The sequence below is a fragment of the Carassius carassius genome, chromosome 4, assembly GCF_963082965.1.
Source record: "Carassius carassius chromosome 4, fCarCar2.1, whole genome shotgun sequence".
Classification (NCBI taxonomy): Eukaryota; Metazoa; Chordata; class Actinopteri; order Cypriniformes; family Cyprinidae; genus Carassius; species Carassius carassius.
In genome coordinates, this window is record NC_081758.1 from 27,405,895 (window position 1) to 27,412,716 (window position 6,822).

At 39.7% G+C, this 6,822-nt stretch overlaps 1 pseudogene; it reads right to left on the reverse strand.

The window, feature by feature from the left end:
• Positions 1 to 395: 395 nt before the first annotated feature.
• LOC132131325 (NADPH-dependent diflavin oxidoreductase 1-like) lies at positions 396 to 5,231 on the reverse strand (annotated as a pseudogene).
• Positions 5,232 to 6,822: the final 1,591 nt, after the last annotated feature.

Consider the following 6,822-nt stretch of genomic DNA (forward strand, 5'->3'; position numbering starts at 1 on the left):
AATGTAAATGTTTTACTAAATGATTCCTGTTGAAACTTGATGTTAAATGACTTACCCTGCTATATAAAATAAGCCGTTTTTCATTGCTATCAGATCCCATAAAAGTTTACTTTGTTCCTTCACACGATGCTGCACATATATTTTTTTCCTCCTGTAAATTAATCATATCAAAATTAGTACCTAATTATATCCCGCAACCTATAAAAGGAAAAATTTCCAAGCAACATGCTACCAAAAAACAAATGAACACACAATGTTTTAAATATACATTTCATTAATTACAACTAATTACATTAACATACTGTAGATTCTTTTGAAGTAAACACAGTCAGTATGGAACACTTTGGGTATCAAAAGTCACATGACCATTAACTGCACTAACGTATGACGATAGCCTAGTTCGGTGTTCCTGGGACCTGGAACGTTTTGGATATTTGGCTTATTAGACACACCTATGCAGTATTCTGAAAGCTGACTGACCTGATCTCTGGAAAAGTCTGTGACACGGATCATCTGGCCCGCCTGCACCTTCTCACCCCATTCTGATCGACAGTAGAAGTCTTTTGATTAAGACCGACAGCCAAAGAATAGCACATTAGCTAAAACAGGAGATGAGACTTTAGTTAGAATGTATTATGAATAACTAATTTTCGACTAAGCAGTTAGCAACAGCATTACTTTGTTTTCCGGACTATACGTTTTTTTCATAGTTTGGCTGGTCCTGCGACTTATAGTCAGGTGCGACTTATTTATCAAAATTAATTTGACATGAACCAAGAGAAATAAACCAAGAGAAAACATTACCATCTACAGCCGCGAGTGGGCGCTCTATGCTGCTCAGTGCTCCTGTAGTCTACCACTGAAAACATAGAGCGCCCTCTCGCGGCTGTAGACGGTAATGTTTTCTCTTGGTTCTTGGTTCTAAATAAATGCGACTTATAGTCCAGTGCGACTTATATATATGTTTTTTTTTTTTTTCTCGTCATGACGTATTTTTGGACTGATGCGACTTATAGTCCGAAAAATACGGTATGTGTCATGTCACATTCAGTCACTACATATCAAATTCTGTATCATCACACTATTCTAAAGGTATGGTGGAAAAAACTGGCCGCATGTCATAATTCTTACCATTAGCCAAACTCTGCACAAATGACGCAGAATATATCAGACATTAAAAGGAAGTAGTGTCACTCACAATAAAATGTATTAGCAAAATACAAGTTTGATCGTCACTTACAGGTGCTGGTCATATAATAAGAATATCATCAAAAAGTTGATTTCACCAATTCCATTCAAAAAGTGAAACTTGTACATTATATTTATTCATTACACACAGACTGATATATTTCAAATGTTTATTTCTTTTAATTTTGATGTTTATAACTGACAACTAAGGGAAATCCCAAATACAGTATCTTAGAAAATGTGAATATTGTGAAAAGGTTCAATATTGAAGACACCTGTTGCCACACTCTAATCAGCTAATTAACTCAAAACAGCTGCAAAGCCTTTAAATGGTCTCTCAGTCTAGTTCTGTAGGCTACACAATCATGGGGAAGACTGCTGACTTGACAGTTGTCCAAAAGACGACCATTGACACCTTGAACAAGGAGGGCAAGACACAAAAGGTCATTGCAAAAGAGGCTGGCTGTTCACAGAGCTCTGTGTCCAAGCACATTAATAGAGAGGCGAAAGGAAGGAAAAGATGTGGTAGAAAAAAAGTGTACAAGCAATAGTGATAACCGCACCCTAGAAAGGATTGTGAAACAAAACCCATTCAAAAATGTGGGGGAGATTCACAAAGAGTGGACTGCAGCTGGAGTCAGTGCTTCAAGAACCACTACGCACAAACGTAATCAAGACATGGGTTTCAGCTGTCGCATTCCCTGTGTCAAGCCACTCTTGAACAACAGACAGCGTCAGAAGCGATGAGACCAACCATTAGAGGGATCCAGTGATGCCAGTTAGGCTTAAAAAGTATGGTTTTATATTTCACCCCAGCAAGCAAAATGTGGATGCGGTGAGGGTGTTGCTGCAGGGGAAAGGTCAAATCAGAAACAAATATTTCAATAAATATAGATGTTTAACACCACCGTTCTTTATTGTCACTTTTGACGAAGTTAATACATTCTTGCTAAATAAAAATATTAATTTATTTTTTTTAAGTCTTACTTACCCCCAACATTTGAACAGTAGTCTATATAAAAGTTAAAATATATCTGTAAATAAATACAAACAAAATATTTATCGAGAGAGAAAGGAGGCAATAGAAAAGGAGCGTGGCTAAATTTCTTGAAAAAGATCCAGAACAATTAGTCAATGCTTAACTCAGCTGTGGTATGAGGGAAGTCTGCCAGTACCTGATCAAAAAGAGTTGACTTTAGAGAGTCATTACACTACTTGTTTAATAATTACTGATATAATAACATAAAACATTTTGTAAGCCAGAAAATCTTAACAAGCACACAGCTCTCGCATACTCCTTAATTATTACAACAAAAGACAGCATATGAACTGAATCTACAGACATAAAAAAACAGTTGTATTATTCCACATCAACAGTCATGTGATCTCTGACCTCCAGGGCTGTTTGACAGGGTCGGCTGCAGTAGGAGTGAAGCGCATCCTGACCCTGAGCGGAGCTAAACTCCGAAAGTGTATCACACTCCAACTCATCAGTGGCAAAAGTGACCAACAACTCAAAGAAGGAACGGCGTGGAACTTCAGAAATGTCTAGGAACTGTTCCAAGCAGGACTGAGGAAGACACGCAGGGACTGCTGCTACAGACAGGAGAGGAACGAGGAGTTTAAAAGGTATATATAGCGGTATATATATATATATATATATATATATATATATATATATATATATATATATATATATATATATATATATATATATATATATATATATATATATATATATATATATATATATCTTTTCTTGCATGGAACACAAAAGGAGATGTTCTGAAGAATGTTGCCATGTTGGTTTAGGCTATTGAGTCTCACCTGTGCTGCTGTCCGTGGGAGTTAGTGTGAAGTAGCACTTAGGGCCAAGTTTCAGTAGCTGGCAGAACTGCCCCACATCCTCTGCAGCATTACAGGGTCTCATCATTACAACATCCCCTGCACTGTACCTGTCAGAGATAAACTAAATCTTCTTATATCTTTTTCGTGATTTCATTTGATCTGTAGGTTTTATTTTGGAATATTTCATATTTGCTCACCGAATGTTGGAGCCTGTGATACTGAACTCAATTTGCCTGACATTCTGGAAGTGTGAGGGATGAGTCACTCTCTGATTGAACACAACTCGAGCTGGAAAAGACTGCAGCTTTCATTTATTGTTTTGAAAATATTAGTGTTAGATTATGTGACAGACTTACTTTTCTTTTTCAATGAGTTGGGCGAGGCCAGCTGGATGAGGGTAGAGAGACAGGGTTTTCTGCCAGAAGGAAATTAACCAGGGGACAATCACACCATCTGGCCTGAGTAATAAAAAGAGATATCAGCTGTACTGATAACATGTACAGTATATTCATTTATAAATACACTCACACACACACACACACACACACTCATACATATATATATATATATATATATATTCTTCTCCACAAATTAATACTTATTACTGTTAAGTAAAAGAACCTAACATTATCGAATGTGGTTGCTATCCTCTTAAATGCTTAACTTTGACCAGCCTTCCTTCCACATATTTTGCATTACAAGAGAAGAATGAACATAGACATTTGGTCAGCATGTAAGGGAAACCTCTGCTCACCCCAGATCATGTTGATCACCAGCCAGTCCAACAGCTAGCAGCATATTAGCACCAAGCTGAAGCAAGCGCTTGTGGAGCTTTTTAGCAACAAAGTTAAATCTGGAAAGAGGCCCATAACATGAAGCATGACAACACCCGTGACCTCAGTTTTGAAGATTCATTGAAATGTAAGAAATATGCAGATAAAAAATAACAACATATCTCAGAGGAAAACGAAAGGCTTTGTAAGCAGAACATCTGCTCAGTCACAGTACTTTGGGATACGAGGAGTCTCCGAGGCTCAGCACAGTCAAGACGACAAAGAGAATCAGCAGGCAAAGGCTTCTTCAACAGGAATCTCCAGAATTGATATATAAAACAAATACATATAACATTTAAATATATGGAATGCGTGAAAATGCGGTTTATGGAATATTAAATTTTAGTGGCTAGATTTTGTTTTTATAGTTTGACCTTCATATTGTCTGGAGGATCCCCCGTCCTGTGGTGGCGCAGACAAACACTACTGTTGTGGAGTAAAGGTGTTGCACAATGTATTTTATATTGCATGATCACATTTTATTGCTGTGTTTTCTTTTGTGTGACTTGCTGTGTTTTCTTTTGTTGATTGCTGTTTTTTTGCAGGCAGTATTCCTATAGCCACACCTCTATTTTGTGATAATTCAATGAACCAATCAGTGATGGATTTTGGGGTGGAGCGGTGAATATGTTCCCCTATAAAAATGTAACCGTGAATGAGACTGATGGTGGCAACATCGCGTATCTGGTGACTGAAGTCAACAGCGAGAGTGAGAGAAGGAGAAACCACGTTGTGCTTGCATCAGAGAGTGAGTGTTTCACTTGCATTGAGACGGCTTATGGCTATTCGAGATTGCAGCACATTGTAGACGAGTAATCACAAAGTCGGTGATTCGCGGAGCACTATTGGAGTAGCAGCGTGTGAGACGGGTTGATGATCGTATGTGAGAGACTACTGCGAGTGCTGAGTAGACGAGTGAATGATTGACGTGGTTCTTCTGCCGTGAATACATTGGACTGGATAGCAGGCTTGCTGTCCAGTCATGCTGTGAGTACATTCTGATTTCCACTTGCGGGGTGCCTATTAAATCCAGATTATTGCCTCCTAACGGATGAGAACGAGCCTACATTGTATAATTTTGAGTGACTTTTGAATCGGCCGATATTTTAAAGAAGTTCCAGTTTTATTTAATAAACTCATAAATGGGTTATACAAAGAATTGATGTGAGTTGGGCGTCGTATGCTGGCAGTCTCTCTTTTCTGTGTTCCAGCATCGGGCTGATACTGGCCTCTATGAAGGACTGAGCGTGAACGGACGTCGGCTGTAACATAGATATCTAGTCAAGACTGAGTTGAACTTTGACGGTCGCTTGGATTGGAGATCTGGACTTGGACTTGCTGCCCTCTTTTTATTTGATTCATTTTTCTGGCAGACAATTTTATTGTAATAAACTAGTTTTTCTATTGCTATTTTTGGGTGTTGTTTTCCACTGTTCCCTTCTCCGTTAAAGAACCTGGTTTTAATATTGAGTTCCTGGGGTCTCAGTTTCAACTCTAGGTGGCATAGTCGGCTACAAAGTTTAAATATATGTCTTAGAGTTCCTTGGCCACTGACATAATTTGGCGTAGTCGGCAGGGTATCGGATACGGGAACGGTGGAACAGCACTTGATAGAATTAAAAAAAAAAGGCTTAAAAAAATGATGATGCCAATGTTTCCTGGTGCCCCTTGGGTGCCAAAGTTTACGGGTACTGATTGTGATTTGAAGTATGGAGACTGGAAAGAACAAATGCAAGGGCTTTTAGAAGCCCAAGAAGTACCTGAAGCAAAGAAAGTTAAAATTGTAATGGGTGCCCTGGGTGGTGATGCAAAGCGGGAAATAAGCGTTTTGGCTGATGGAGATAGGGATAAGGCCAATAAGATTTTTGAGCAATTAGACACTTTGTATGCTGGAGAAATACCTCTTCCTGTCCTTAGGTCACATTTTTTCAGTTGCAGACAGAGGCAAGATGAATCTTTTAAGACATTTGAGTTGCGATTACGAGAGCTTTATTGTAGGTTGCGGCGACGTAGTCCAGAAGGGGCCCTTGTGGAAGATCAACTAAAGGAGCAGTTGCTGTTGGGGTTGGAGGATGGACCTTTTCTGAGAGCCCTGAGAACGTATGCACGCCGAAACCCAGAAGGAACATTCGCAGATCTGCATCAAGAGGCTTTACTGTTGGAAGCAGAATACAGTCAACCAAGGTATGAATTGGCTTGTGCTGCGGTTAGTGGGCCTGGTAGGATTGATTCTCGCTCACAGGGGACTGACTGGAAAGCTGAATTAAAGCGAGAAATTTTGGAGGAAGTTAAAGGACAGATGCGAGAATTGACACAGGAAGTGATGAAGGAGCTGAAGTCGTCTAGTCCAGTGGCGCAAGTAAATCATGCACAACCTAATTATGTACCTTTCCAGGCACAAATTGTTTCTTCTGGGCGACGAAGGGGGCAGTCTTCCTCGAATATGTGGGATGCAGAGGGGAGGCCGATCTGCCGGCGCTGTCAACAGTCAGGACATATAGCAAGGTATTGCAAGGAAATTGTGCTGCCTAATGGAGATTTAAACTAATTTGCCCTGCTGCAGAGGTCCAGGCGGTGGGGCCAGGAAGACCATTAGAAAATTCAAGGACCATTTCTTCTTTCATTGGTGGCTGTCTAATGGTGAGTGTCATGATTCAGGACATTGAGTGTACAGGACTTTTGGACACTGGGTCTTAAGTCACTCTGATGCAACGGAGTATGTTTGAGGAGAAATTCCCTCAGTATAAGATGGGCCAAGCCCCTGTTTTAACTTTAAGAGCTGCAAATGGCCTTGAAATCCCCTATATTGGGTATGCTGTGTTTGATTTTAATGTTGCTGGAGTCCAAGTTCCAGAGCGGGGTGTCGTCATTGTAAAAGATGAATTTTCTACGAACCCTTTAATAATTGGTATGAACGTGATTTCACAATGTTGGAGTGCTCTCTTTCAGAATG